We start from the raw sequence: 10,490 nt of genomic DNA, 5'->3' as shown, positions 1-10,490 counted from the left end.
GAGTATGGTTAGCGGGTCTTGTGGCTAATTGCTAAGGCTATTAGCAATTATTCTGGTTAAAAAAAGAGTAATTCTTGCAGCTATTATTCCCCTTCCCCTTATATTCTCCTTGCAGCTATTATTCTAGTTAAAAAAGAGTAATTCTTACATTTTGGTCTGATTTAATAATTCAAATGTATGGCCTCATTGCTATACATTTTATTTGTTATGAAAGCTTTCGTTTGTGTTTGTAGGGTAGAGCAACTTTGTTTATTGTTTATTGTTCCTTTTTCTCTTTTTCTCTTCTTCTTTGTTATTTTTATTTTTCCAAAATTAAAAAAGTTTTAATATTTGTGTGCCTTTTTGCAGTCTGTTGAAGAAATGAAAGTTGCAGTCTGCAGACAGACTTGTTTCATGCCTTGCAAACAAGGTAGCGCTTTACTCTGTCCTTCCCTATACTTTAGTTTTTGTTTTTTTTTTTGGGCATTATTTAGGCTTTAATTATGAAAATTTTCCCATAAAATAGGTTGCCAAGACCTTTGATTTCAGCTTGACAGGAGCATCATCTAGATCTTGTAAATATGTTCTCAACACCCTCATGCAGGTAAGTTTGGTTTATGTTGTTGTTGAATGTCTTAATGCTAACACTGTACTCTGTTTTTCCATTTTTTATATTCCTTACTATAAACCTAACTAGTTGATGTAAAATTCTAATTTATTTTTAGACATTTCAAAACAAGAGACTGGCTTATGCTGTCAAGGAAAGCACTCTTGATAGTCTAACTAGTTGTTGTTCTCATCAATCTCTTACGTCCATTAGATCCTTCAAGGTGGCCCTCACCTGCATCAAATGAGACATTTGCTGTCAGAAATCAGAAGTTCTCTGATCTGGTTGTTAAATGTTTGATAAAACTTACAAAGGTAACTTCTTGTTTTAGCTATTTTGTTTACCTTTTTTCTAAAGTTGTTTTTTTGTTATCTTCTGTTTCAATGGGTAATCTGACATATTTTACAACTTGGCTTGCCAGCTTCTCATAGGTTCTTCAAAGCACTATTTATGAAGTTGACCTTGACCGCATCCTTCAAAGCATCCATTTGTATCTGCAAGACTTGGGGATGGAAGAAATTAGAAAACGGTATGCTTTTTTCTTTTATTTTATTTGGAATAACATGCAATCTACTACTATGACTGATAGTTACAATTGTGATTGCATAATAATTGGTTTCTTCTCTCTTGCAATGTATAAAAACTATTCAGTGCTGGTGCTAATGGCAAGCCATTGCGCATGGTGAAAATTGTTCTACATGAACTAGTGAAGCTTCGAGGAGCTGCTATTAAAGGTCACCTTTCAATGGTTCCTATTGACATGAAGCCTCAACCAATAATTCTTGCTTACATTGATCTTAATCTACAGGTAGAAGTCAACCTAAACTATTCACTTTCTGTTTTTTGATCATTTTGTTTTAGTTCTTTTTTCCTGACCTCGAAGTAATCTGTGTGGATGCCAATGTGTCTTTCTTTCTATCACTATCTAAAAGTTCATACTTGCATTTTTTTCATTTATATGAACACACATAGAGTTATACACCTTTCATCTTCAGACGAGCTTTCAGTCAACGATGATTTTTCTGCCCACCCTCTTTCTACCCCAAGCAATTTGATACATTTTGTGATAGCCGTGACCATTGGTTAAAGTATTCTAAGAACTAGCTTGAAGTGTTTCACATTTGATCTCACATTCTCTTTTTCACTCATCTTGGTTGTATTTGTACTTTGTTTGTTTGTTTCTTCATTGCATACTCTTTCTTTGGTAAAAACTCTAGGCATTGTTGCTTTCAAAATTTGTTCCTCTGACTTCAGTCCTATAAAATTATACAGAATTCATTTGTGTGCTTCTCGAACCGAACCTCCTACTGGAGCCTTGACGAAGAAAAAAAAATGGAGCCAAAGTAAATCTCAAGATATATGCCTCCTCCTCATCATTTTCATCTCCATTTCAATTTTCATTTCAGAACCTAACAAAGGTTAGATCTTCCCTTGAGGTTTGATTTTTTTTTTGGATATTTATGTTTTGATTGTTGTGTTTTGTTGTCTATGAGCTCAATATTTTTGTTTCTTCATCTCACTCTAATCACTTTTTGAGTATTTATGGTTTTGTTTTGAATATAATTTTGGGATTATACATGACATGAATATGAATAATTCTTACTAAATGGATTCGGGTGTTTATATATGTATGTATATATTGCTTAAACATGGGTATAATTGCATCTAATTTGCGAATGAGTTTTTGGATTGGTAGATTTCAATAAGAGTGTGGCCTATGCTGTGTTTGAATAGGAATGACAGGGAATAGTTGTTTTTCTTTTTGGGTTTACAACATCTGATATTTTTCATGAAACACAATTTGAAATTAATGTTTTCTAATCCAGTGAATATTTGAATATGCCCGTTATTCTTTTTAGTAGCTTGTACTTTGTATTGTGTTTAGTTATTAGTAATGACTGTTGAGATTAGATTCTTTGGTTAGATTAAACAGCTTTAGAAAATTCTAAGGATTTCTTTTCAAAGAAACACTTATATTACTATGTTCTGTACCTTTAGAGGATTTCGAGGATGAAGTCTCTCTTTTAATTGCTGGAGACTCATGGTTCTTGGTTTTGACAATGGATAATGATGTAGGATTTTTGAAATCTGATCACAACATAAAACTAAGAACCCACTTCTGAATTATCTTAAGTTGTTTGATCTCACCAAGGAATTATCTTTTGCTGGTGGTTTTAATGAAGTTTGAAGTGGTTTGGTGCTATTATCAGTAATCCTTCCATAACTTTAAATTTCAGCCAAATGTACTGAACTATTGTTGTGGTTGGAAAGCATCAATTATTGTGGTCTCATCGTTCTTCGAGATCTCCGTTGGACAAACTGCCGAGACTGCCAGGCAGTTCTTGCAGGTTTCTCTATCTATCTTTCTCAATTTGTACTTGCCTCCATTGGTCTTTTGGTTTATTTAATTTTGGTTGTGTTGAAATCGGAAGATTTTGATTAAGAATTGGGCTTTTGGAGATAATTTATGGAATTTTGTTGGGAGAACAGGCCACAAGTTGGAAGCTTGAGAAGGCTATTCAGCTTTTTTATATAGGCAGTGAAGGCAGCACTGTAGTGGGAGGATCGTCTTCTCAATTTCCGCCTACAGAAAATATTGAAGCTTTGGCCGAACAGACTGCTCGGTATGTTAGATGCATCGATTTCTTTATGTATTTATTTTTCTTTGTTTTATGTGTCTCGTTCTGCATTATTGTTTATGCTGGTTTAGAATGATTCGACTCAGTGAAGCCGAAAGGAATTTGGCACCGATTGTTGGAGATAAAGTACGCCCTCCTTTACCTGTTATCAGGGAAGCCCTTTATGATGGTGCCTTAATGTACGGGTATAATTTTTATCTATTCCCCTTTTGATTTATTATTTCATAGCAAATATCATAAGCTTTTCTTTCAGTTGAACTAAAATAGTGTTTATTATGTTTATTCTTTGGTGTGTGTGTGTGTTTAATTGCTTAAGTCTATTGTTATTACTATTTTGTTTACATTTGTCATCCATTGTATAGCTGCTTGATTGGCGTTTTGGATTTTAGGAAATGCTATCTACTGGAGATGCAATTGCATATGAATTTTATTTGTACATGAGGCATTGTTGAAATTTTAAGGAATCTATTGTTTGCAGGAACTGTGTCTTTATTCTTTTTCTTTTTATCCATTAACTGAACACCGTAGCACTTTTACTTATCTCGGGCAGATGGAAATTGGTTCAGTCACTAATTTGTGGTGTTTAGATATATACTTTAACCTTTGTTCATTTACTGCCTTCTATGTTATCTCATGTTTTAGTAGGGATTTTTTATTTTATTTTGATTTTGTGTTTCATAACTGAGATACTGCACATAAGATTTTGTAAATGACTTGGACTAGTGTTTCATGTCAAATTATATCTGCTAATTTTTAGAGTTTGGCGAGTCTTTTAATTGGATATGCATTGTACATTAGTTATTTCTGTACCTTTGTCTGGTGCCTTCAGTAACCTCAACCACTTGTAGATGTGCCTAGTTATCGGCAATGCTCATTTTATGCACAACTTCATATTCTAACTGCAAATCACTTTTACTTATGGAATATGTCCTTTTGATTTAGGGAATCAAGAATGAGAAATCCATCCTCTGAATCAAACTCATTAATTGCTTTCCGTAATTTTGATGAAGAAATGAAACGCCCTGGGGTTTAGGAATCAGAGCAAGGTGTTGCATCAACAGCAGATAATGCTCGGGATAATCTGGCCTCCTTATATCGACCTCCCTTTCATATAATGTTTCAGGGATCATTTGAAAGGGTAATTGGTTATTTTTGTTGGTTTTATTACTTCATAGTGTGCAATGTGTAGAAATTGGATAGTTAGATTCAAATGTTTTTGACAGTTGACTAGTTGAATGACACTAAGGATACAGTAAGTTGTACTGGAACAGTCTCAGTACTCTTACTAACCTTAATTTGCAGAAAAGTTGTGGTACTTTGACTGTTTTTTGACAGATGATTTTGATGATTGCCTTTTTTACTATCTTTGGAAAACTGCTGTTGGTCCTAATCATAATGTGAATTTATTTGGGTGCTTGAGCCTTTAAATCTGTTACGATAGTGGGGTAAGCAGAGAAAAAGTGGGGTACATGATGTACTACCATATAAACCAACTGCTAAAGAACCAAAATATGCCACTTAAAACAGACATATTTTAATTTCAACTTAATGGATTCTTGTTCATCTAATGCAGAGCTTCTGAAGCAAGTAAGCTTTTACATAATCATTATCTTATTCTTTTCTAATCATTTGCTTGTTCTTTTTTTAACACACGCGTACTGATTTTATTTCTAACTTTTCCTTGCATGATACTAATTTCTTCACTGTGAACTTTTGAATCTTGATTCATCAAATTGTCAATGATTTGAACAAAGTTCATCTTGATACATACCGTAGTCTCATTAAGAGGCATGCTTGCTATTAATCATCTTGTGTCTATAAATACTAAGAAATAATCATGGATTTGATTTCTAACGCTGAAAAAATTATCTATTGATTCTCTCTTATTTTATTGTTCATCTGAAAATTCCCTAGCTCTTTCTTGATAGCTCTCTTATTTTATTGAACTAAAACAGATAAGTATTTATCTTAGTTTTCCATTTTCTTCTTTTGAAGTTTTCAATGTATCATTTAAGAAAAGACTATAAGTTTGTTGTTGTGGTGGCAAGAACTTTTGTTCTTAATAATAAAAGGACTTTTTTTTTTTTTACAATGTGCAGGTATATTGAGATGATTTCTTTGGAGCAATTCTTGACAACATTTGTAGTTGAGGCCTTTAGAATGGAAGAATGTATTTCACTAATTTTTGTATACATTTCTTGTTTTGTATTTAGTGATAAAGGAATCTGAATTTGGCATAAATTATGTTGTAATATGATTTCTTAAGCCTAGACTAGTAGACTAAATATTGTAATTACATTTGAGTAATTAATAAAAATCTATTTATGTTACATTATTTGGCTTCAACTTTCATATTTGTTTTCCTAGTTTTGTGTAAGTAAAAAAAGATTATGTTTCTCTAAGCTAATATAACACATGTGTTATACTAAAGTGTAGTATAACACAAAAAATGTATTATACTAAAGTGTAGTATAACACAAAAAAAGTGTAATATAATCGACTATAAATAACATCATTAAACACTTATCTATATATTAAAATAACACAGAAATTGTGTTATCGTTGACAGTACAATAACACATCTGTATAACACTAATAAAGTGTTATGTAAAGTACCCTGACCTACGATAACATAGTCTGTCTTAACACATCAGAAAGTGTTATCGTATGTTCTGATAACACATTTTTGGTGTTATTAAAAGCATTTTTTCTTGTAGTGTATGTAGATTGTAACTGAAGACTATCTTGCAGATCCATTTACAAAGACACTACCGGAAGCTACATGTGATAAGCATATTAAGGAAATGGGATTAGTAGAATTAAGGCATTAGTTTCAATTAGTGCAAGTGTAAGTTTGTTGGGGTTTAATGCCCTAATTAAAACTCAATTTCTTTATAATCTCATTTTATTATCAATAAAAGAATAGAAATCATTTTTTTGGTCACTTTGCTCACATGTTTTATTTTCATGATTATTTGTTTAATATAAACTTCTATTAAATCCCAAGCATATAGCTAATCTTATTTATAGTGACGTAATCACAATGGAGTATAAATATGATTATATGTTCAAAATAAGTTAGTCATAAGATAAGTCAGTGCACAAGATTTACACTGACTTGCCAATCTACGATATGATCTACTTACACATTATAGTGTTATGTTCTTTCCAAAACATTAGCAAAGTAGATAAGATCGGATGTATTTGTTACATCAGACTGGATCGATATTGACAGTTGATAAGATAAGTAAACATACCGTTATTATCTATTCTAGTCATATCATATAGTTGATCATAGGTTAATTCAATCTCAATTCTGAGTGGTTAGTATTCTAACTGATTGTATTATTTGAGTTATTTGACTTGTTCGTTACCAGCTTACCATACCGACTAGCCCATACTTACATCTTGGGAACTTGGTAGTAAAATTGAGTGGAAGTGTTAATCATAGATATGAACATCTATAGCTTCTGATGAAGAAGTGAAACGATGGTTTCCTTTTAATTTGGTTCAAGGTGTTAAATGATAGAGATCTCATTTCAGTAATTAAATTAGTTTACTAAAATATCATTTACATGGAACTAAGTGTTTTAAGGATAAAATATAACGAGGGGTAAAACGGTATTTTAGTCCCATCTCATTGTAGACCGTCTATAGAGGATTAAGTGACAATTATGGTTGTAACAATAGATAATGAATAGCGTATCTATATTTGTTATAGAGCGCTCTATGAATTCAATAGTGCAATTCCAAGTGTATAGTGGAGTCACGAGGAATTAATAAGTTAGTAAATTTATTTGTTAGATTTATGATAACTTATTGGAGCTTGATTTCATAGACCGATGGTCCTCATTGTAGCTTGGATAAAATCATCTAGATAGTCTCAATTAATTGATTTAATTATCAATTAGAATTATCAAAGTTGACCAGGTCAATTTTGGATAGTTTCATAGAGTTATGTAATTTTGAGAAGAAATGAGAAATTATGGAAAATTTATTAATTAAGATAAATTGGTATCTAAATTAATAAATAAGTTTAAATTAAGGTTCAAATTATAAATAATTAATTTGATAAAGGATTTAATTAATTATTTATTTAATTAAATCAATATAAAATAATACAGGTCTTGAATTTAAGTGCAATGGGCTTATAATTAAATGGGAAATTTCACGGGCCTAAAGCCCATGATAATTTCGACCTAGGGCTGTTAATTGGATATTATTTTATTGATTTTTTAATTAAATTAAATGGCCTAATTGAGACTATCAAATGAGTACTTAGAGAGAAGTCAAAACACAAGTTTGCGTCCCACCAAATGCAGGCATCTTTTCTCAGCATATAAGTCGCACAAACTACCTTCTCTCTCTCAGTAGTTCCAATGAAGTTGAAGATTCTTTCCAAAATACTGATCCATTCCTCTGCCATTGATGGGTCACTGCTCCCCTCGAATATAGGTGGATTCTGGTTTTCGAACCTTTCTGGTATAGGTTTTGCTTGGGCAGCACTTGGTGCTTCTACTGGCTGTACAGGTTGCTCAATGATAACCCATAGGCCAAGGTTCTGTTCTTCATTGTTTTCAGGTGGTGCTTTGTTGTTTTGCGCATTATTGGGTGGCATGGAGAGTCATCCCAAAAGGGTGTTAAACCTTTCAGCTTGGAGGGCATCAGCGTACTCCTGTCTCTTTTGCCCTCTTTCAATTTGGGCTCCATGCGTCTCCACTAGCCTTTGCATATTATTCATCTGCTCGGCTATCTCGCGAACTCTAGTAGCTTGGTTTGGAGCTATGGCGGCAGGCGCATTCTAAGCTCTATCAGCAGGCGTAGCTTGGCCTCGGCCAGCAACACCCCTTCCTCTTTGAGCTCTTATCCTTGCCATTTGTTTGATTTCAAATCAGAAAGCTCCTAAGAGCATAAGGATGAGAAGTTAATATTGACATAGATAGTTAATTAACCTAATTAAGCACGCCAAACATATCAAGCACAGCAAGTAATCAAAACTTTTTAACAAAAGTTAGCAACTTCATTTCATTACCTATACCATATACAATAATGTTTTATGTTCGGGTCAGCCAGTCTAAGGGATTTACAAAATTAGCCCAAACAAAATGGACTTATATCCCTGCTATACCAATTACTTATTTCCTTAATCATATACAAGGTAGGTACATATTTCAAAAGTAGGTGGGTTTCTAACACCTATGCAGCTCCTAACACCTAGTCGGTGTCGCTATCGGCGGCCATATCAGAACCTTCCTCAGGATCCTCCTCGGGATCTTCCTAAAGATCCTTCTCAGGATCTTCCTCAGGATCCTCCTCGGGATCTTCCTCAGTCTGGTCCATCGGCTCTTCATAAGAAATTTCCCCGTCGCTTAGTTCTTCATCAGCCAATTCCTCTGCTGGCAGGTTCTCAACTACCACTGGGTTTGTTGTCGCTTGTCGTTGTGCTGCCTCTATCGCATATGCATGGGCGCAGCAACAAGCTCGTGGAAGTCTATATGCCACCTTGAACTCCTACCTAGAGGTCCAAAGGTCATCTCTATGGATATCCTAAAGGTAGTCCAGTATGGAGTGGCTGGCCGTAAGTTCCTCTCCTGGTACCACAGAAAAGCTGAGTCTCTCAGGTATAAACTTTCCAACCCTACCCTGAACCTATGGGGGGTACCGATGTCCTCGAAAATGGTGTCCAACGAGTAAGTCCATGCCCAAACTTCATTGGAATGGACCTCTCTGTTGAATACGGCAGGCGATATGCTGGTGAAGGCATGTTAGATTTGGAACCTTTGCCACTGTTCATACACCATAGGGGGGTCGATTATGATGGGATCCATCGCCTCTGGTTCGCCAACCATTTTCTTACTAACCTACAATTTATAAAATTTAGGTAAGAAAATGGAAACAACACACTAAAGGAAGAGATAGTACTTACAGCGAGTGTTGGTTTATCTTTGTGAAATGTACATGTGGGTTGTCTACAAATGCGGCTCAACTCGAGCTCTGATACCAACTGTAACAACCCGGATTTTCAAGACTTGATAATGTGGAAATATAAATGTTTTCATTTGACAAAATGTCTCAAAAACCCGTATAAAAAAACTTTTTAAATTCCTTAATTATTTTTAAAGAAAATAAACTCTAAATTTTCCTTTTATTTTCCTTAAGGTTTTAATCTCTAAAAACTGTTTTAAGAAATTTGTCTAATTTATCTTAATTAGGAAAACCGTTAAAAATTTCCCATCTTGACTAGTTAATCATTCGGAAGTCAATTAATCAAGTTTACTTACTAGAAAAATAATTCACTCAATTATTTTCTCAAAATATAGGGTTTTAAACCCTCTTTTAATTTATTAACTTATTAATAAATTAATTCTTTTATTTTTAAAAAGAATAAAAAAATCTTTAATAAAAATAATTCACACTAAACTCAAAGTGGTATTTTAGGTCAAAATATGTTTTCAAGACATACCAAGTTTTTATCTTGCAATAAGCAAACTTTCACTTTTTACCTTAAGTTCCAAAATCTCATTTTTACACTAAGTGTGAAAACCCTATTTGTTCACATTTTTAACTACATACTTTGTTAGGTCATTACTTCATAAAATAATGCTTCATAAAAATTCACACACAAGCTTCATAAAAATTCTAAAACAACTAGCATAACCTTATTACATCACCAATAAGAAATTTTAAGCACTAAATATACAAAATAATGCTTAAAAATAACAACCATAAAAAGTAAACTTTTTACCTCTTTGTTGTTCTTGCTTAAGGTTTGGATCTTCCTATTATCTTTGGCTCCTTCAAAAACCTTTCAAAACCATAACCAACTCCCCTCAACAACATAGATAATTAGCTATTTAAAAATCTATGGTTAAAACTTTACAAAAGTCTAGTTTATTGAAACTTTACCTTAGGGAAAACCCTTCATAGACCAAAGCTTAAATGCCTCCAAGCCTCCTTAGTGTTCTTGAGGTTGAAGATGGAGAGAAAACTTGAGAGAGTTTTCAAAAATATGATAGTGAAAGTGAGAGAGGGTGTGATCGGTTTTGGGGGTTAGAAGAACTTACACAACTCTAAAAAATATCCTAAAAACACTCAAGTGTTTTACTATCCACTTGGTGCCTTGAACCCTTATAGTTAAAATGGGATTAAACTTAAAACCATTTGGTCCACCCAAATAATTTCCCACATGGTCGGCCACCCCTTTAATTATATATGTATCATATCTATATATATATATATTTTTTATATAAAGGTTAATAAATATT

At 33.2% G+C, this 10,490-nt stretch overlaps 2 long non-coding RNA genes across 2 annotated transcripts; both read left to right on the top strand.

Annotated features, from left to right (window-relative positions):
- The first annotated feature begins 375 nt into the window (after positions 1-375).
- LOC133833846 (uncharacterized) lies at positions 376-1,120 on the top strand. The gene is made up of 4 exons (XR_009893167.1): positions 376-409; positions 506-583; positions 705-900; positions 1,018-1,120. It is a non-coding gene; the product is annotated as an uncharacterized LOC133833846 (long non-coding RNA).
- Positions 1,121-4,753: 3,633 nt separating this feature from the next.
- LOC133833845 (uncharacterized) lies at positions 4,754-5,557 on the top strand. Its single transcript, XR_009893166.1, has 2 exons — positions 4,754-4,812; positions 5,325-5,557. It is a non-coding gene; the product is annotated as an uncharacterized LOC133833845 (long non-coding RNA).
- The last annotated feature ends 4,933 nt before the right edge of the window (positions 5,558-10,490 follow it).

The sequence above is a fragment of the Humulus lupulus genome, chromosome 5, assembly GCF_963169125.1.
Source record: "Humulus lupulus chromosome 5, drHumLupu1.1, whole genome shotgun sequence".
Classification (NCBI taxonomy): Eukaryota; Viridiplantae; Streptophyta; class Magnoliopsida; order Rosales; family Cannabaceae; genus Humulus; species Humulus lupulus.
Note: the sequence above shows the minus strand (reverse complement) of the source record. Positions and strands in the feature narration are given on the sequence as shown.